The sequence below is a fragment of the Pimephales promelas genome, chromosome 8 (genome assembly GCF_988280905.1).
Source record: "Pimephales promelas chromosome 8, fPimPro1.hap1.1, whole genome shotgun sequence".
NCBI lineage: Eukaryota > Metazoa > Chordata > Actinopteri > Cypriniformes > Leuciscidae > Pimephales > Pimephales promelas.
Genome location: NC_142776.1, coordinates 31,294,082 through 31,316,786, shown reverse-complemented (window position 1 = coordinate 31,316,786; position 22,705 = coordinate 31,294,082). Strand labels below are relative to the sequence as shown.

At 36.1% G+C, this 22,705-nt stretch overlaps 1 protein-coding gene across 1 annotated transcript in view; it reads left to right on the top strand.

Annotated features, from left to right (window-relative positions):
* Positions 1 to 22,705, top strand: part of pdzrn3b (PDZ domain containing RING finger 3b) — a 90,963-nt gene that overhangs the window by 59,998 nt on the left and 8,260 nt on the right. The gene's annotated exons all lie outside the window — the stretch shown is intronic.

Genomic DNA, 22,705 nt, shown 5'->3' with positions numbered 1-22,705 from the left:
TTGAATTATGGCACTGGTTCTCTTTGTGTGTTCTGGCAATAGTAATTGAAAACATGTGACAGAAAAAGCAGTCAGGAGAGAGAGGATATGCCTCACTGACTATGACTCCATTAGAAAAGGCAAATTCAGAGAGAAGCAGTGATTTATATTCCATAGAGACTGGTTTACATGAGGAATCCTCTCTGTGTGTGAGGTTCGGTCTTAAACCTGCCTTGAACTGAAAGTGTTTGGCTTATGGGTAAAAGTGGAGCGCGGTACGTTCAGTTTTTCTCTCCGTCTGTTCCTATGTCTCTCTTACCCCTTCGAGTCCATTTTGTTAATATTAGTTAAAAAAAAAAACTTAAAATTGGCATTTCCAATGTTTTGCAAAATTGCAACAAGATGTGTATAGAAAAAAAAACAGCAAAATACATTTAAATGAATTTAGAGCGTAAAATAAAATACAATAAATTGTATTGTTTTATTCACCATTGTCCTTTAATAATGATTTAATACCATTAAATATGATAAAATATTATATGATTAATAATAATGTTTTATACAAGAAATTAATATAATTAGATCTATTTTGATTTAAATATATTACAATATTATATTACATTTATTCAAATATTCAATATTTATATTTAGCATATAATATTGTTTAGGATGCATTATATATAGCCTATAGCATATGGAAATAATGAAATTTGATAATCTTATGTGCTTTTAATGTTTTTTATTAATTTAAGTTTGTGTGTGTGAAATCTAAATGTAACGAATTGTATTGTCTTCTCTCGTGTCTTTCATTTGATCGTTTATTGAATTCAACAGCTAGGTTGTGTTCTGAACTGTTCCCTGTGATTCTTCAGACAATATAAAAGCAGTCAGTCTGTTAGCTCACACACAGAGAAAGGTGTCGTCTCCCCTATTGAACTGTTTGTGTATGCGTTAGCAACTGCGTGGCACATATTGGCTGGTGGAGATGCTCATTTTTCTATTTGCAAAACACACTCTCTCTCACTCTTTTTTTGCTCACTCACTCACTCACTCACGCTCTTTCTTTGTCTGACAGCCGAAGGTTAAGACACTCCTCTGTTCCCCTGCTTAATGGAGTCTGATGCCCCTCACAGTATTGTATGCCATAATGACAGCATTTGCAGAGTACTTCAGCACGAATGAAGTTTGAATTGGATGAAAATTATAGGACCTGGGGTCTTTTTAAAAGCCTCCCCCCCTCAAGACTAGGGTAAAATTATCTTCAAACAAACAGGCAGCTCTGTATGGGGACAACAGCTCTTAGGGAATAAGAGCCACGCTAATAACCCTGGAGTAAAGGAACACTGCGGCGTTCGCTAATGGGGAAACCGGCGCTTTGTTGCTGGTGGTTTTTCTTGAAGACATTTGAAAGAAACAACAAATACACTCAAAAGCTCCCAAATGACAGTATTGATTAGCTTTTGACGCTGTTCTTCTGCTTTTGAAAACATCTTTAAAGCACTTCGTTTACACCGTTTCGCACCATTAGCACTCGTGAATTAATAAGGCTGTTTTTTTAACAAAAATCTAGTGATGTTTTTCAATACATTTGACTCAACAAAAATCATTATCCTTTTTCCCTCCTTTTAATGCATGTTCTTGAGAAGTCAATATTGGCTAACCTTTTGTAAAATAAGACATTAAATAATGGAAATTGTTACAAATGAATTTCTCATGGATGCTAAAATGATTAGAGACTGCAGTCTAAACCCCTAGACGACTGTGTTTCAATGCGGAGAGGCGAATCCGGGGTGAAGATTTGATAAATTGCACTTTGATTGTTATCTGATTTGAAACGACTTGCTAACAAGATTTGTATTGTCTGAAGGGGATGTGTCTGGGGAAAAATACAAACAGGAAGTGCGATAGCACAAAGTTGAGCGGACATTGTAGACCCTGTTATGTTCAGTATGAATTTGATATTGTGATCATCTTTCAACATCACAATATTTATTTCTGTGTGCATCCATACTTGATCAAGGTCTTGAATTGATAATGCAAGAGTCCAGCACTCTGTAAAATTTACTCCAGCACATCCCAAAGACTTTCAATGAATTTCAAGTCTGGATTCAGAGGTGCCAATTCATGTGTGAAAATGATTCTTCATGCTCCCTCTTAACCATTCTTTTACAATTTGAGCCTGATTGCCATCCTGGAATATGTGTCCCCCTACATGGTTGTTTAAGAAATGAAAAGCATGGTTAACTGTTGGCAAACATTTAATATGCAAGAATCATGAAAATCACTGCAATAATGATGCAATCATTGACTCTTTAGCATTTGCCTATTTAAATCCCAAATTTTAATTTATTTATTTATTTATTTATTTTTGTGACCGAGCAGTGTATATTTGAGTGAAACTGCGTTCTTGAGTGAGAAAAAATATAGACTTGATGTTGTCCATGAGGTTCTGTCTAGCAACAATAGCTGTCATTTATAAAATGGTATTGGTTTGCCAAAAAAAAATGTAAGTACCACCATTTGAAAAACAGTATTGTACTTTGAGGCTTGGGTACAACTACAGATTAGTTTTTGTTGTTGTTGCTGTTTTTATAGTGGTGCCCTCAAAGTCATATAAAGGTAGTAGACATGGCTCAGCAGCATCCTGATCACCCTTGGAGCTCATAAAAGAAAACATCTGGCAGTCATTTGAATTTTTTTATTTTATTTTTTTAAATCCTGTAAATAAGTAACCAGAATAGAAATGTACAGGGCATGTCAGAGGTAATCCCAAAAGCCTGTTGTAGAGGACATATCTCCTAAAAAATTCCCTGATCGGCTTGCAGTGCATAAATACTTAGAAGACTAAACAGATTATTTTCTTCTTCTTTTTTTCTATTTAATCATCTCTGCCTGGATTTTTATTTATTTTTCCTCAGATGTTGACAAGGTATTTGTGTAACATCAATGGCCCCTGCTGTCCTGTTTGGGATATTTAAACAATGATTGTGCTTGTGTTTTTGCTTATTTCTAAATCAGTTTGGGTAAAAACACATGTTAAATGAAGATAGCAGATTTTGTCTAATGAGGACTTCTGATTGTCATGCCAAGGTCTAAATTCATAAATCACCTCATTCAACAACTACAGATCATGAATGTGCTACTGCTAATATATGATGTTGTTGATTATGCCGTATAATCAGATTAAGTTTCTAAAATGCTGCAAAACTGATTGAGAAGCAACGTTGCTTTTGTGAAACGCTTGATAAAACTCACTCCCAGCGCATTAAGAGCCACGAGCTGAATATCAAATCTTTTAATATCCTGTCTAATAGCGGTGGTGACAAGCACTGGGAGTTAGGAATGTCATGGCATTTAGATAATGAACCGTAAATATTGTTTTATTAGGGTTGGGTTTGCACGAGAGGAGGTTTTATTGTGGCAAAGGTTAGACCCTGATTTTAATGCCCTTATTATAGTCGTTAATTCCGCTTTTTACCGGCGAGGGCGAATGACTGGTCGCTGGAATCCAGCCATGGCCCAAGACATATTAGATGTGCCAGTCAGAGGCTGAGAATGAACTTACCTCAGTTAAGTCCCACCTCTGTCATCACCTCTGCCAATTTATTCACATCTAAATCCGTTTTTATCCTTTCAGCGTGGAGTCTGACAGCTTTTCACTATCAGTTCTTCATTTATTATGAGTCCTCAACCCCATTTTCTGGCTTTTTCTGGCTTTGTCACTGGAAAAATCCTTCTAAATGGTTGCCGGTGTCTTAATAGTTTCAGGTGTGTGCTTTTGTGCCTTGGTTGTGAGATCTCTCTCTCTTTATATATATATATATATATATATATTATTCATTTATATATTAAATTATACTTTATTCTGCATCATTGAAACACAAGCTTGTGTCATTCAAACTTTCAGAAACTGTTAAAAACTCCCTGAAATGGTGCTGAGTTTTCTCATTTTCTTTCTCATTTTTATCGTGTTCTCATCATCTTGTGTCTGTCCATCACTACAGTGTCCTCTCCTCCCCCACCATGTCTAACAGTGTCTTGCTCTTTAAACTCTTCCCCGCTTTAAAAGTGTGATGAGCACCTTTGAATCTCTCTCTCTTCCTTCTTCGCAGAGCTTAAACTGTCCGGTAGGGAGAGTGATAGTGTGACATTTAGCCTAGTGGTACGTCAGAAATGCCGGGGCACGGCTCCATTAACTCCAAACCAAACCATGGGCTGAACTCTGATCTCCAGCTCAAGTTGCAGGGAGATACAGCTTGCCATGTATTGACAATGAGAAACAAGGGGTGTTCCGGGGTGTTTTGAGTTTATAAGATACTTTGAATCCACTTAAACACATGTTAGACCAACAAAATTTTCCAATTCCCCCATTAGAGTGTGAATAATTCCATATTGAACATTGTTGCTGATTTGTTAAGGGTTATGTTACATACCAGGAAATGATGTGGTTACTAGGACTGGGTATTGACAGAATTTTCACAATTCGGTTCATTTCAGTTGGATTCAGTATCGATTAATTGGGGCCTTTCAGGAATAGTACATGGCAAATTTCCCCAAGGAAAAAAAAATCTCTCTCAACTAACCTCACTTGGTACATCACTATAATATTAAAGGTTCAACTGGTTTGATTTTGCACGTAAGGAAGTTTTTTTATATAATATAACATTATAATAATACATTTTTAATGACATAATTATGTTTCTACTATGTTTTGACTCCTAAAAACATAGGTTAAGGTTAAAGATACAATGAATATGCATTAAAATGTATATATTTAGCAAGAATAATGTTTTTCCTTAAAATACAATTCTAGCTGACTAACGAGTTTTGAATGGCTTTTCTCTGAGGTAAATGTAACATGACGAATCTTTTTTATTGATGTCTTTTGGCAGTGTACAGATTTTGGTAAATTGTACTTTATCTTTCAACATACCTTCTGATGTTCATTGAGGTTTATTTTGTGCTGTCACTAGGGAAGGGAAAGAGATTTGATTCACGTGCGCTTCGTGCTGGTACTTTGCTTGATCATCGATCTGTCATGCCAAAGAGCACCAAAACGGTATTTATTGTTTAAAATGAATTTGAAAATTGTTTCATATCAAATGTAACAAAGCACAAAGCTTACTGATGTCTACAATTTTGTTCATTCATCAACTGAAAACAGCATACTGAAAGATTCTTGTGATTTAAAGAATCGATATCTGTTAAGTCAAGTAATCTGTATTTTTAAGCCCTAGTGGTTACTGTTATATGATTATTGTTTTGCTGGTATTTATACCGATATATCTATAAATATGTATATACAAATATTAAAGAGTTCTCTTTATTTTAAAACTATATAAAAAGAGTACAATAATGACTGATGTAAAAATTCAACCTGAAATGAATGCGAGTACCTCCTTAGAGTTGGATTCAAAGTGTGGATTTTAAACAAAGAATCCTTGCCCCCCTGTTGTGGCTGTTAAAACATCAACAGAGACAACTGTTAAACCAGGTCCAATGGGGCCACAGCGAGACATCTGGAGGAACAGGCGATGAATATAAATGTTTGCATCAGAGCTTAAACCCCGGGCAGGACGGCAGTGCTCTCCCAGTGCTGGTGTTGTCTTAATTAAAGTGGGGGTGATGTAGCCGCCGCACTCTCCTGTCAACTCACCTCCTCTCTGGCCCTTCCTCCACCTCCCATGTGGCTCGTGACACCCCGAGAAACATCATTATCTGTGACTTGGGCTGCCTCTTTTGTTTGGCTCAGGCAACAGGAGCCCTACTTTCACTAATGGCCATTTAAAAAAAAAAAAAAAATCTTTTTTTTTTCTTACAGAATTTAAAGATCTGAAGTCTGGTAAAAAAAAAAATAAGTTCCCTAGAGAAGGAGGCGAAATGTCCTGCTGGCACAACAGCAAACTGTTACCATGACAAATATATTTACAACGTATTGATTTGTATCTAGTTGAGTAATCGGTAGATTAGAATAATGAATCAAAATTAATCAAGAAATCTTTATAATAATTAAAAAATAATAAAATAATGATATCTTATTTTAATTTCAACAGATTCAGAATAAGTAAAATGAATTTAATAGTGTAAAATATTTAAATATTAAAAGACATATATATATATATATATATATGCTATTTATCATTGCTGTTCTTGTCACTGGCATTATTCTCTTCAGAACGTGTACGTGCACGTGTATGTTTGAATGTATGAGAGTCGTGCCTATATTGTAATCTTCTTGCTGGAGGTGAGATCAATTGAGAGTCTGTAAATCTCTTCAATGATTTCAGCCTTAAGCAGGTCAGAGGCTAATCCATACACGCTTCTATCAAGGCCAAACAATACCTCTAGGGATGGAAGATAGAAAAATGAAGATCCAAAAGACATCCAAATTATGGTAGTGTGCCTTCAAATAAACCAAACCCTTATCATCTGCTCGGCATGATGCTTCTTGCAGTCCTTTGTTTTCTCCAGGAGCTTTTATAACATATCATTTGATCTCAAATGTTCAGGGCTGTCAATCATTCCAAAACCAGAGAAGTTGGAAAGGGATTATGCTTGCATTGAGAGATGACAACCGGACAGTCCAGGAATGATGTAAACATTGGAAGTGGAATAATCCTATGGTGCTAGACTGTAAAATGGCAGGAAACTAGGAGAGTTAAGTATCATATGGAAACATCTGGTCAGAGGAAATCCCACCACTGCCACCAGATTAAACATAAACATACATAGAAACACTTCAGTTCTCATCCTAGTTCCTCTCTCAGAGATTGGTAAAGGATGGTCCATGCCAACTACCTTCCTGTGCTGCTCCCTCATGACATTCCCGGTCAATGAGATGATGGCTCAAACAGGGCCGAGGCAGCTTAAACTCACGTCTGAAATAATATTTTCATATCTGATAACCCTGAATATACAACAAGGCAAGCCATTTTTTTATATCTTTGGCCTGCAAAACGCGTTTATGAAAAAAACAAAGACACATTTGGAATGTGGACAGACATTCAGTAGTAACACACTCTATTTATTTCTATGAATATTGCATTTGAAATAACCATTGATATCAACTCTTGTTGTTTCTTGACTTCTATGCTGTATTACCACTAGAGATGTGCAATACATCGGCCAATGTTGAATGACATTGGATATTTAATTGTGCAAATGCATTTACATGATCTTTGTGTCATTGCTTAAATTGTATTTTTAAAAACTGTATGTTAATAACACTGATACATCTATCAAATCATCCTTTACAGTACATTATAATTTTGTAATGCAAAAATTCACTTGTATTATTTTAAAATGTATGATTTGTTTAAGGGGCGTACTTGGCAGTAGTCATTTGTTTTCAATAAGAATTGGCAACGTGATTGACAAAGTTGAGTAGAGTTTAACTTTTTGCAAATGATCTCTTTGTTGAGAAATGCCTGGTTCAGATTACATGATTTTCGATTTTCGATGTATCTGTACGGCGCGTGTGATGTCATTGAAGAAGGCGAAACTAGTAGCAAGTGATTTCCGGAAATGAACATTAAACAAACAATGGATGAAGCGGTGAGTGTTGTATTGGCTGTCCTGTGTTCAGAAAAAAAGTAAAAAAAGAAAGAAAACCCGACAATAGACACGTTCCTGGATTGCTCGAAGAGGACAGTATGGGCTGTCAATCCTCCAAAGAGAACTTGAGCTAAAATATTGTTTTCTTATATATTTTTACTTTTAGTTTTAACGTTAACACCATCGTCTTTCTTTCGTTCCGCCATTTTTGAAAGTTGTGTACGGAAAAGCGTCTGTGCTCCTATTGGTCAACCTCATACATGTGACTGAACCGTCGTGGACGACCGTTTAAAAAAATTAAACATGCTAGTCTTTTTGTCGTGATGTCGTGAAGCATCGCAGATGCGACGTAGGTTGTCGCCCACTATGACGCACTATACTAGATGATACGATCGAATCTTGCGTCCCGACGCCCGTTGTCGCCCACTGTGACGCACTATACGAGATGATAAGATAGAATCTTGCGTCCCAACGCCCGCTGTCATTTACGAATCCCCACGACACCCTACGTCAAATGGATCGTGCCAAAATCGATGCCAGGTCGGCACTGCCCTATTGTCGGCTATGGTGCCGTAAAGGGCAACTCGCACATTAGCGTGGAACCAAAAGCACAGTGTCGTTTTGCATCATTCACCTCAGCCTGGTCCATGAGGGAAAGGAAACATTCAGTCTTTAGATTTGTTTGCTTGGCCGTTAGCCCACTTATTATAACCCCCCCAAGGATTGCCCAGATTATTATTTTATAGCCCTCATGCATGATGTATACCAAAGGTCACAGAAATAACTGAATGTTTCTGCTCATTGTTTTGTTGAAAAATTATATTAGTGGAGAAAAGAAAATCTTACTTGAGTGCTTCTCTTTTGTTGCATTAACAATTGTTGTCTCAAATCATTTCAATTTGCATAATTATCAGACCCCATTCGACAGTCGTTGTGGTTGGCATAATGACTTTGCGTTTACGCATCAGGTGGAACGAGTAAAATGAATCATGAGCAGACTTAAATGCACCCAAATCACCATATACACACAGCAGCACTGTAGGACAGCCCCCATTATGAATATCCAATGAGCTGGTGCTTAATATGCATGAGTGGGCGTGCATAAGTAGTAGAGTGTTGCCGATGTAAGCAGACCGATCCAGAGAGGTGGACTGACTCAGACACACACTGCACACACTCAAACTGAATGATAATGCTTGCTGGAGAGCTTGAGCAAATCTTACTGAACAAAGGAAGTGAGAGACACTGACAAAGGAGGAGGAAGAGAAAAGACAAGGTGTATGGTCAAGAGGGCAACCACATGTGACAGAGAAAGAGAGAGAGAGAGCCAGAGGGAGGGAGCGCACTGAGTTCCTGCTCTCCTCCAAGAGAAAAACTAGATGGTCTGATCTGTCCATGATGGGGTGCAGAGTCTGTACTCTACAGAAGCCTCAAGAGCAATACAAACTCCTGTATGAAGTATGCCAGGTAACTGATCTCTTTTTTTATTCTCAGAGGAAGTTGTTCATTGGAATTAATCTCAATCATTTAATGAATTAGGTGGCGCCATACATGAATCTTTGTGGACTTTTATTTCATGGTCATGTTGTTGTTTTTGATTATCAATCATTTTTAATTCATTAATTTTTATGAAAGCATTTTCTGACAGAATGAAAAGTGACGTTGTGACACTGTGTAGTCCATATTCTTGAGTTACTATATGTGACTGTGGTTGGGATGGCTTGAACTGAGCGTGACAGTTTATGGTTCGTCATGTTACAGGGTTGATGTGTGGATAGATCTCAGTCCGTCTTCTCTATTTAAAGCTGCTAACTTTTTTTCATTCTTGGGCTGATTGTCACTGTTGTTTGTAAATCGCCGACCATCTATTTGGCGTGGTGAGATTTGATCCAAATGCAAAAATGACTGTTTTCTTGTTATGTGTTTGGTATAATAAGTTCTGAAGCTACACTGGTGGTTGTATAAAGTGGGTTACTGGCAGATTATTGATATATACATTTTAATAACAACATACGTGTCTGGAATTTTTATTGGTGAGCTCATTAACATATATGCACATGTATGTATGTGTATATATATATATATATATATATATATATATATATATATATATATGAAGAGTTCAGATGCAAAAGCCTCTAAGTGCCATTTGAAATTTTCTTCTAGAATTTTCTTCTCTTTTCTTCTCATTTTTATTAAGCTTGTATGTTTAAGTTCAGTAATTTCACTTAAATTGCAATGAAGATTACCTATTAATTGTCATTTAAGTGAAATTACTGAACTTGAATATATAAGATTGATAAAAATGATCATTCTAGAAGAAAATTTCAAATGGCACTTAGAGGCTTTTGCATCTGAACTCTTCAAATATATATATATATATATATATATATATATATATATATATATTTGTCATTTTGTTTGACGCACGTTTTTGTTTTTTTTATTTGTCAGATATTTCTGAACCTGTGCCATGTTGTGCATCATGTATAAACTGTGTCCTCGTGAGCAGTGTGTTACTGTTTGTCATTGTTGTCAGCTCTGATTTAATTTCCTGTGGGTTTTTTGATCCTGGCGCTTACAGCTTTAGGATGTCTGACACAATATCGCCGGGAGGCTGTAGATGAAAACCAGTAGGGGGCCTCTGAGAACACGGCAGAACACACGCTCTACTTATACATATGTAAATATGCACCCATAGATAGTTATCAACAAATTGTAACCTGAATGATATGTTCCAAAATGGGGGCTTCTTGTTAATTTATTAAATTCCTGATAAAATAACCCTTGAAACGCTACTTCTTGTGGATCTCAGGCATGAAAGCATCCAGGAAGATCGTACAACCACGTTTTTAGCACTTCCTTGTCTGCTAAGAGATGCATACTTGGTGTTTGTATGGTGTGTGGAAGGTGCTTTTAGTAAATCTAATGAGTGGCCTCTTCGTCTTCTCCTTTCACTATTATCCACAGTGGCTGTTTCTCTGCATTAGCTGTTGATGACAGAGCAGTCACTATTGTGAAAGACTTCGCTTTGATCGTACAGACTGTGTGAAAGCGGGACTAAAAGCTTTTTCTCCCGCTAAGGGCCGAGCGAATATATATGTGTATTTGTGTGAGCACTGACTACAACAAGAAATGGTCTCTGTTTGTTAACAACCCAACAGCCGATGTTGGGCTTCAAAGGAACCGTCAGCCTATTCAAATCACTCCCTGTTGGAAAAAAAAATAAACCCAAAACCCCTGAATGAAACTAGAAAAGAGACAAAGACATATTGGGCCCATCATATGAGCTCTTTACTCGACCCACTCCTCCATTCGACTGCATCTGTCATGCTGCAGTCAATTACTTTTGATTGACAGGCTGTTAGTTAAAGGGATACTCCACTTTTTTTGGAAATAGGCTCATTTTACAACTTCCCCAGAGTTAAAATGTTGAGTTTTACCGTTTTCAAATCCATTCAGACGATTTTCTAATATCTAGAAGAATATCAGTCACAAGACCGTTTCTGGTCTCATTGTCAATGAGATGAGGTTACTGATATTCTTCTAAATATAAAATTCGAAAACGGTAAAACTCAACAGTTTAACTCTGGGGGAGTTGTAAAATGAGCCTACCGTATTTCCAAAAAAAGAGGAGTATCCCTTTAAGAGGTGCATTGCTGGTTTCTCTATTGGTACTTAGTCCATTTTGTCAGTTACTCAAAGCCGGATCATCACATGCCGGAGAAAAGATTAGTCTGACAGAGATTCTCATCCATGTTTAACATCAGATGGCGTTCGTTACACCTCACATAATCTGAGAAGTTATCTGTACTGGTTGTAGATGTTGGAGCTGTTTTAGCCATTTTTGTCTGGGGTTATACGTCAAAGTGTGACAGTGTGACATTTTTTTTACCAAAACAAGCATCAAACAGAGACATTTCAGAAGAGAGAAGACATCCCTGCTGAAAGCAACAGCATAGGACGCGTTCCTTTGTTCCCAACACAGGACACGTTTAAAACCAGGTAGTCGGAGCACCGCTGAATCGTGGCTTTCCAGGACTAATATTAGTTTTTATAGCATGTTTGATAACTGTTATACACCGATTAATAATTATCATTGAGTTTTTACAACAATACACAACAAGAAAAATAAGTATTATGAAGATGTACAATGACCATGATGATATTAATGTTAATGCAATTGATATATTTAGTATATTTAAACCATTTTATATAAATTATCAGTCATAACCTTGACGTGTCTTGAAAACGTCATGGCAAATCTTCAGAAAGTGCAGCAACCACAAACAGTATGACATCATTTAAAAAGTATTGTATATTATTCTATTTATATACGTTATATTATGCCTGAATGTTGTAATAAAATCAACAATCGTGATGGGAAAGTATATTGTTCACGTACAGTATACCACTGACAGATAATGGGGTCTTTGTGATGTCCGATCGGTCCGTCTCACACAGACAGTAGGTGCCTGGAGAAGTATGTGGCAGAGGGGGTTGTTGTTTCGTGGGGTAATATAGTGCTTTTGGCTGGCGTCGGGGTCACTCAAAATTAAGGCCTGTGAGTGGCGGCAGGATGTCGCTGGCCTTTAATGAATAGAGTGAAAGACTAATTTGAAGTGTGAAAGCGATCTGTGGACTCATCCTTTCCCAGGCGTCCGCTTACCCATGTGTCCAGCTGGACTATGCTCACCTCTCCAAGCATTTGTGTAAACACATGTGTGTTGTAGATTGTGACATGGAATTGCGTTATTGCAATGGATCGACATTGGTCTTGGGGATTTAAACAGCTTTTCTGAAAATTCGATGTTATTGGGGAGATCTGGAAGTTTGTCTGAATGTGTGTGGTTCATTGGATGGCATATAGAGAGGATCAGGCTTCTGACTGGGCCCATCCCCAGATAATACACACAGATCCTCTTCATTAGGGTGTCTGGCATTCTCTCTCTCTCTCTCTCTTTTAGAGCTCCCCAGAGGTTAACTGATAGAAAGGGATGTCTCCTCCTCACATAAACACATACTCTAGAAAGATACATGGGTACCCAGAAATATTTTCACGGGCCATGTGCTCCAGGATACTTTACAAATACCTCTAAACATGGGAATCTGAAATCAACACATGCATTGCTTTTATCCGTATTATCAGAAATGACAGAGTATTGTAAGTCGATGTTAAAAAAAAAAAAAATCCTCCAAAATGTCCCGACATGTTCATCACCCCCAGAGGGTTAATCATGCTCTACAAACTGTATGTAAATTCTGTACGAATTCTGTTATCATAGGAGCAATTCAAGCATAAAGCTTTGTCTAAGTGCAAGTATTGACATATGTGATTAATTTGATTAGTTAATCAATTGGCAGCCAGATTAGATTTACTGTTTCTTTCTAATTATAGTGCCGTTTATTATTACAAATCTCTTGAGTTGGACATGGTGAAAGTAATACGTTTAGTGAGAAAGGCAAGAACCGCTTCAAACTGATAACATGAGTCTTTTTGACAAATTCGTTCAATAGTAATAGTTCATGAGATTACTTTTATTTGTGAATCAGACTAGACTGGTTGCTGTATGCTTATTATTGTCGATGTGGTCTTTGATTGTATCATGTATCATATAGTGCAACTGTCTATGTATTTTATGATATTCTGTTTTATATAATTGCTGTTCTCGTGAACTTTGTTTATCAAAGAATCCTGAAAAAAGTATCACTGTTTCCAGAAAAAAAAAAAATATTAAGCAGAAAAAAAAACTGTTTCCAACATTAAGGTGAGACACTTCAAGGAAAAATGCATTGATTTATGCATCAGTCATCATTTCATAAAGTGTTGTTTCAAAATAGTGGAAAGAAAACATCCGAAATACATTTTATAGTGTTGCTTTTCAGAACTCTCCAATTCAGTAGCACTTACATACACCACCATACAGCTTTACAGTTGTATTCCTATCTATATTCTGAAGGTTTTTACTGATGGATTTGTTTGTAGATAACTCACCAGATTTTAAACAAAATTGTATTCCTAAAAAAAAAAAAAAAGGTGATTAAAGTGATAAAAAGAGATCTCTAAAACTAATATGTCATTGTCAACAAAATTAACCTGGCTTATAATACACTGTTCAGATTCTGTTTGCAAATTGGTGCATTTTATATTCGATAATATGTAAATAATATTTACATAAGAAATATAAATATACTTGTTATACAAAAAAAATGTTTGCAATTCTTAATAAAATCAATCAACTGGGGAACTATAGTTATTTTTATTATTAACACAACATTACAAAATTATCGACCCCTAACATTTGAATGGTAGCGTGCATTTTTTAGTGGCAAGCATTCGTCTGGGAAGGGCAGCTTAGCTTCCACTGTGCTTTTATGTGAATTCTGGCAACATTTGCCAAAATTCTGTGTTTAAAAACAGAGGTTCAGTTGGCCTATTGATTTCAGCGTAGCGGCCCTGTTTAACAAAACCACTCACAGCAAAAGAGAATTAGTCCCTGTGAAGCTACAGGTCGAGAGAAGGTCATTTTCCCCTTCAGTTAAGATAATTAGAACCGAGAGAGGACGCAGCGAGCTTGCCTCGCCATCCCCGAGTAAACTTGATCTCTCTCTTACTGTGCTGAACTCTTGTGCTTCAAACAGGAAAGGTATGCACCATGTGGAGATCTAGTCTCCTTTGTCCCTGATGGGCCTATCATGTTGATGGAGACTGTTTGACAGCTCCGTGGCTCCTAATCTCCCTAGAAGTGGCCTGTAATGGCCATGGCGCCTGTCTGCACCTCGTGTAAGACCTTCGTTTTAATTAAAGTATCAAAACAGTCAGACTGTTGAAGCTCGGACACAGATTAGGTTTGTATTGGATGAGTGCTGGCTAATGCATTGCCAAAGCAAGGCACGTTTATTTGTATTTCATGCACAATGGTAAGTCAAATTGCTCAATAATAAGGAATTGAAAATAATCATAACGGATGATTAACAAATCAACAATAAAAATAAGAAAATAATCAAATAAGACTGTACAAAAATATTGTTGGTTTAACTTTAAAAAATGAAGTAACCTGGTTGCCTTAATTTTAAGTTCACTGAAATGGAAAAATTGAGTTAATACAATGAAGCAGATTGATTTAATCACCTGAAACTCAAAATATTATGTTATCTGAACTAAATTAATTATTTAAGTTGATATGACAAAAGAAAAAATGTTGTGATTACAAATCATGAATATATATTTTTTTACAGTAACATCTCTGTAAAAGATTTTGTGAACATTTGTGTAACATTTGTTAACATTTGTGAATATGAATTTTATTTCTAAGCCTGTTTAGGCTTAGATTTAAGCCAGGATTAGGCCTTAGTTCAATTAGGACATTTAAGTAGCTTTTGTAAATGTGGCCTAAAAACATTATTGGTTTGAATCTTGAGACAAACACTGTACAAAATATTGATGGTTTAACTTAAAAAAGTAAGTAACCTGGTTGCCTTAAAATTTTAAGATCATTAAACTGGAAAAAGTGAGTTAATACAATGAAGAAGATTAATTTAACCATCAGAAACTCAAAATGATATGTTATCTGAACTAAATAAATTATTTAAGTTGATTTGACAAAAGAAAAAATATTATGATTACTACACTGTAAAAAAATATTGTTGGTTTAACTTAAAGTAATTAACCCGGGTTGCTTTAAAATTTTAAGTTGATTGAACTGGAAAAAGTGAGTTAATACAATGAAGTAGATTAATTTAACCATCAGAAACTCAAAATAATAAGTTATCTCAACTAAATAAATTATTATAAAGTTGATTTGACAAGAAAATATGTTGTGATAACAAATCTTGAAAATATTTTTTACAGTGCAATTGCATTGGCATATTTTAAGATATGTCAAAGCAAGTTGCTTTCAGTTATGCATTTTAGTCTGAGCCTTAAGCCTGATCTTAAGCCTTGTCTATGAAAGCGGGGGATAATGGTATGTAGTGTTAAAATATGTATATTTTGTGTAAATATTTATGTAAATATGTATATATATGTAAAATATGTATACATCTAAATTGATGGCAAATAATATTTATTAAATATTAATCAAATATATCATGCCATCCATCCAGCGTTCTATCTGTATGTCAATGGATGGATGGATGGTGGGATTTCAAATACAGAACATCCATCCATATGAAATTTTGAATTTGGCATCAGACTTTAATAAAACTGGTAAAGGATTTAAGGGTGTTTGTGTCATTTAGTTCCATTGTCTTTTCCACACTGATTCCACTATCACTCTCCTTCTCGCTATCCCCCTCTTCACCTAATAAGTCTTTAAGTGATGGGATGGAAAACACTCGTTGCTGTAGTCTAGTTGTCTTAATCAGGGACAGGTCCTCCCCACAGCGCTTCCACAGCTGCTTCACACTGTAGCAGGTGGCCGACGGTCTGCAGGCTCACATGCTAACACTTTCCTCTACTGGCATTGATGGGTAGACAAAGCATGGACTGAACATGACAATGACATACACAAAGTGACATGAAACAGATGGAAGGAGACAAATGGGCAGCTGAAATACAGACATAACATGTCAATATTGACATGTCTTTGACAGTGTTGTAGACAATATTAATAAGGACTTAACATGAACTGTTTAAGCTGCTCACAGACCCAGTTTGACTTAACATATTAAGGTGTAGACAAAACATATTCAGCATGATGAAGCAGAAGTTCTGTTGGAAAGCTTAGTGATGTCTACAGCCTACATAGCCTGAATAATAACCTCATAAATTATATTGATCTGAAATACTTTCATAAAAGAGTAGTTCACTTTTTTTTTTAAAAAAACTTTGCTAATAATTTACTCACCCCCATGTCATCCAAGATGTCCATGTCATTCTTTCTTCAGTCGAAAAGAAATTAAGGTTTTTGATGAAAACATTCCAGGATTTTTCTCCATATAATGGACTTCAATGGGAACCAAACGGTTCAAGGTCCAAAAGACAGTTTCAGTGCAAACTAATGTAAGATAAACAAGATAATGTGAATTCTCTTAAAAATTGTATTAACTAACACTATGAAATTACTTTGCTGTAATATGATTAATAATATACGCAAATGTGTACAAGCAAATGCAATTTTGACCAGTAAATGCTCGAAAATATATGTTTTTTTTAGTATAAAATATCTGTATATTTAAAATAAAATATTTTTTTTTTCCAATGCATCTTTTTTTAATCCAATTTTTTTTTTTTAAACAGGGAGACGATACATTGCGGTAGATTCTCATTGGAGAATATGAATAGATGAGCATTGTTGTGTCATTAGTCTCCATAAGTCTGGCGCAGACATGATGCATGGTGATGGACAAACACAGGTGTGCCCACACGTTTTTATGGACAGCTTTATTTGCACAGATGCATCAGATTCTTCGCAATTAAAATGAAATATGACCAGATTAAGTGTCCCAACTGTCTTTGTTTTCACTCATGATGTTACGTCTGCCATTTGTTCTGTCTAATGCTAGGGGTCAAATATGTTTGCTGTCTGTTTTTTTAATTACATACAAGGGAATATAAAAGCAAAGCACGTCAACCTTTATCCATCCTAACCAAAGAAATGACTCGATGCTGAATCATTTATATTAATAGACCCAATCCTGAGAAGCTGAACTGCTGTTAACATTTCCATCATCGGAGAACAGACTTCCACTCCAGAGACTTTTTATTCTTTAGAATGTGATAAGACACAATTTAACAGCATGCATAAAATCGAGTGCATGCATGTTAGGGGGCTGAATGGTGACATGCTTCCCTGGTGTCCATGCTGAGTCATGAATAAAACATGCTAACAGAGAAGTTTGAACTCTCTAGGCTAGAGCAGTTGGCTGATTTTGAATGCTGATGATGGAACTATTACATCTCATTTATATTCACAATGAGCACTCTCATAGTGGCTAAATACTGCGGCTTCCTTTAAAAATACTGGGGCTGCTGTGTCTTAAATAAGTACTTTACACATTCATGGGCACTAAAAGCTTGTTGTGCAAGAGTGTGAAGATGGTATTGTCAGCGTTTTTAGTGTTCGCTCTCTTTGCCCAGATGGCATCATTTGTCAAATATATGTTTTGTAACATTATATATTCCCCACAATCCCCACAGTTAACATTTAACTAGAACATAAGAGTGTGTGAGTGTCAGCAATTTTGCGCACATCTCAATTTTCCGCATTATTTTATTTATTTAAAGTAGTTCTCTTTTTAAAAAAAACTTTTGCTGATAATTTACTCACCCCCATGTCATCCAAGATATCCATGTCATTCTTTCTTCAGTTGAAAAGAAATTAAGGTTTTGGATGAAAACATTCCAGGATTTTTCTCCATATAATGGACTTCAATGGGAACCAAACGGTTCAACGGTCTCAGTGCAAACTGTTCAAAGGGCTTTAAACGATTCCAGATGATGAATAAGGGTCTTATCAAGCGAAACGATCACTCATTTAATAAATAAATAACAAAGTTTAAGTTTTATAAGCTCAAATGATAGCCTTGCTCTGTTCTGTGATGCGCGTTTATGACTCGTTAATCAAAATGAACGAATCTTTCTTTCAACTCGAGTCAACTCGTTCATTTCGTTTGTTGAATGAACCAAATGACACGAAAAAAGACTCGTTCATTTTGATAAATGAGTAATACTTGATAATACTTTTTGGAACTTTTTGTGAATTGGGATGCAGCAACAGTGATTAGAAGGCAGTAACCATTCACAGGTGTACTCTCTGACAGTAATTAACATTAAAAGTAGATGAGTCCATTCTGAAGTTCTCGGTTCTGCACTTCTTTACTACATGTAAACCAGCTTTCTCTTCATATCCACCACTTTTCATTCTCACTTATTCTGGATGTTGAAACAAAACACTTCTATATGTCTATACTGTATTTTTCCATAGGAAATAATTTCTTGTTTACCAGACAAGATTAGGACCAGGCCTAGAGGCGATCTGGACATTTTTCACATTTTTTGCACTGATTTTACTGGGGACAATTGCCTTATTCCTCAAGCATATTCAAGTACCCAAAATATGGCCTTAAATTCTGCAGAAATTTCAGTGGGAGATGATTTCATGTGAGCCTGGTTATAACCTCAAACTGCTAGTAAGGTAAGGAAATAGGTGGTAGAGTTTGGGAAACTGTTTTTCCTCAAACGGAAAGTAACAAACAACTCATTATAGTAGACACAGGAAGCTTGAAGGAAGTAGGAAGTGATTTAGCCTCCTACTATTGATCCTCTGTGGATAACAGAAGGACTCATGATTAAACAGGATTAAGAGCAAGTAAACCGCGGCGTCTTTTAGCAGGCGTCCATGCTTATCAGTTTCCCTCTGTTTGCTGTTTAATCCACACTGAGATGGCATGCCGCAGCGTATAAAGGTTGCTGTGTTTCAAGTCAGTCAGAACTGTAAGAAGGTTTCCTCATTCTGAACAACATAACACACACACGGACATACACATCTTATATAGTCACCATATCAAACCCTGCCAAATTGCAAACCCCCCTCCCCCATTTTTTCTTTAAGACTGTTATGTTTGGAAGAAAGGAGGAATTAAGTCTCTAGACAGAACTAACACATGGTGAGAATGTTCTTACAGGGATTTATGGAATAAAGCCTTAAAGTGTTCGTTCACCCCCCAAAAAGAAAATTCGTTCATAATTTATGACCCTCATGTCGTTCCAAGACTTTCGTTCATCTCGAATATTTCGTCCTTTCGAAATTGGAGAGATTGACATTTCAAAAAGTTAATAAAGAGATTGTAAAACTTATCCATATGAATTGAGCTGTTTAGTCCAAATCTCTCAATCGCTTTATATGATGAACAGATTGAATTTAGGCTTGATAAACGATTATCAACTCGCAAAGTTGATCAACTTTATCAACAATGAGGTTCATTCTCACACGTCAAGCAGGATCTGTTGATCTGTTTATATGTGAATAAAAGCCTAAATTAAATCTGTTCATCATCATATAAAGCGATCGTGTCTCTTCTTCAGAAGATTTGGTCTAAACCGCTCAGTTCAATTGGATTAGTTTTACAATCTCTTTATGAGCTTTTTGAAGCATCAAAGTGGTAGTTGCACAGCTGTCAATGGAGGGACAGAAATCGTTATGATTTCATTAAAAATATCTTCATTTGTGTTCCTAAGATGAACAAAAGTCTTTCGGGTTTGGAACAACATGAAGGGTAAGTAATTGATGACAGGTTTTTCATTTTTGGGTGAACTATCCCTTTAAGCTTAAACCTCTGTCTCATTTTTTATCATGTTCTTCTTAAACTCATACACCCGGTTTCACAGACAGGGCTTAGATTAAGCCAGGATTAGGCCTTAGTTCAATTAGGACATTTAAGTAGCTTTTATAAACGTGCCTTAGAAGAAAAAAAAACATTACTGGTGTGGATGTTGGGACAAAACAATTGCACTGGCATATTTTAAGATATGTCAGAGCAAGTTGCTTTCAGTTAAAACAGCTCAAACGTTCCTTTTTAGTCTGAGACTAGCTTAAGCCTTGTCTGTGAAATCGGGGATAATGTGTAGAATGTAAAACATCCACCTAGCTAGAGTAAACTAAATCATCATGGGAAAATCAGAGTTTGATTTGGTATTTGTGAAGCAGACATTGGAATTGTTTTCCAAGTGAAATGCTCCTGATCTAGTTTTGCATCTAATATGCCTGTGTTGAGTAGTGTATCCCAATGCATATTTAATGTTGACATTTCATTGAGTTTATTGATATTTACAAGTAGCGGGAAAAAGGTCAAATCAACCTCACATCAGAAAGGATTGACTTTTTTCAATAATTCTGGTACAAACCAGAGTTGGAATAATGGCATGAATTCATTCAGAGCCTTAAATACCTTGTGAATTACCTATAATGGTAAATATACCATGTGAATATATACCATTTTGGTTAGTATGGCATATTAGAAACAGACTTAAGGCCATAAGCCAAGGTCCAGATCTAGATCAAGACTGAGGATATTTAGCTACCATTCAAAACTTTGGGGTCTGTAAGATATAAACAAAAATATTAAGCAGCATGTGAAGTTTATATTTTAGATTTAACTTTTCATATTGTGTCAGTATATGGATATTCTTTCTGTTAATTGTCTAATGCAACAGCATGTCATCCGTGAGTGGTCGTTCCACTGGGTCTGTGTTAAACAGAGGGTGAGAAGGCTCAGTTTGCACTATTCTGGTGTGTATTCCTCAGTGAGACGGTGTCAGAGGTGAGCTGTGTGAATGGGGGTCCCGGTTCCCCCCTTCCCTTTGCTGAAGGGGCAGTGAGGCAGAACGTTTCCAGGGTGGAGGCTTTGTCTCGGGGTCGTGGGCTTCGAGGAGAAGAGGGATTCCTAAACACTTAAGTCTTGCCGTGAACCAAACCGACACACAAAAAGGGATGATTGTGTTATTGACCTAGCTGATGGAGAAAGAGAGAGGAAAAGAAAATCTATACAGAATTGAATACTAGGAGTTAAGAGTTGAAAGGTAAAATCCTCAATAACAGCAGTAAATACAAAAAATAAAAAAGGTATCTTGATGTGTTTTTTTTCCGACATGTGCCATTGTACTGTCACAAAATACCATGTAAATACCATGGTATGTAAATATGGTATGGAAGCTTGTTTCCGCCACTGAATAAAATAAAAATAAAAAAATAATTGTGACTTTTTATGTCACAATTGTGAGATATTAAGTCAGAATTGCGTGATATAAAGTCGCAATTCTGAGAAAAAAAGACAGAAGTGCGACTTTTTATCTCACAATTGCGAGTTTATATATTGAAATTCTTTTCTCAGAATTGTGAGATATAAACTCGCAATTGCGAGTTATCAGGCTAATTCTAAGGGCAAAAAAAAAAAAAGACTAACTTTTTCCCCCCTCAAAATAGTTTATATCTCACAATTCTGACTTTATATCATGCATTTCTGACTTTATAACACGCAATTGCGACTTTATATCTAGCAATTCTTACTTTATATCTCACAATTCTGACTTTATAACATGCAATTGCGACTTTATATCACGCAATTCTGACTTTATATCTCGCAATTCTAACTATATCTCGCAATTGTGACTTTATGTCACGCAATTCTGACTTTATATCTCGCAATTTTGAGATAAAAACTACCTTTTTTATTTTCCATTCTATGGTGGAAACAAGCTTCCATAATATGGTAATCATTCAAGACCATACTATCTGTAAAATGAATGTACCATGGTTTTACCATGTTATACACCTCACTGTACTATTAAACCTCCATACTTTTTAAAGTTAATATTGAATATTGGTTACTTAAAAAAGTTAAATGGCTTTTTAGTGTTCATTTATGAAGATGGTGAATTTGAGTTTTTTTTTCCTGTTTTGGAAGTTTCAGAGTTTGGATTCATATTGGATGTTCCAATTATCCCTCTAGCTGGGATTAGTTTTAATCCTCTTGGTTATTAGTTAACATATTCCCTCTTCAAAGCTGAAGTGCTCCGGTCCTGCCTGTTTGAAAATCCGAGAATTGGATCCAGCAGCTTGTGAATTAGTCTCTATATATTTCTCACAAGTGATTTATTTATTTATAAAAGAAATAGCATGCACAGTGGATTTCAGTGGATACATTTCTAAAAGCTGTGTGAAGAGGTGTGATTCTGCGGACAAGTTGCAGGAATGTTTGATGTGAAAAAATATGGCATACAACCCGAGAACTCCATCCGTGTCTCAGAAAATGAAGGCTAAACCATTATTTGAGAATTTGTATGTAAAAATATGTGTGCACGCATTTGAAAATATTCACTTTGTATGCATTAATAAGATGTTTGTGCATTCTCAAGCATTGCATCACCCAATTTCTTGTGTTTTTTTTCCTTCCCACCCGTTTGTGTGTGTGAAGGTTTGCATACGAGGCTGTGAATGCCTCAAGCAAAGATCCTATCAAAGCTGTCTCTCGTCTAGAAATCAAGAATGAACAAATGGGAATGCTTTGTTTGTTGAGATGGGAACATGGGGAAAATCTCTATAAGCTCTGAGATTAGAAAGACAGTTCCACCCAAGGTCAAACACCCTGTTAGCACACACGCTAACGGAAACTGTCATGCTTTTGCAACCTAATGAATGTGCGCTAGCTGTTCGGTTTAGCTTGACATCAG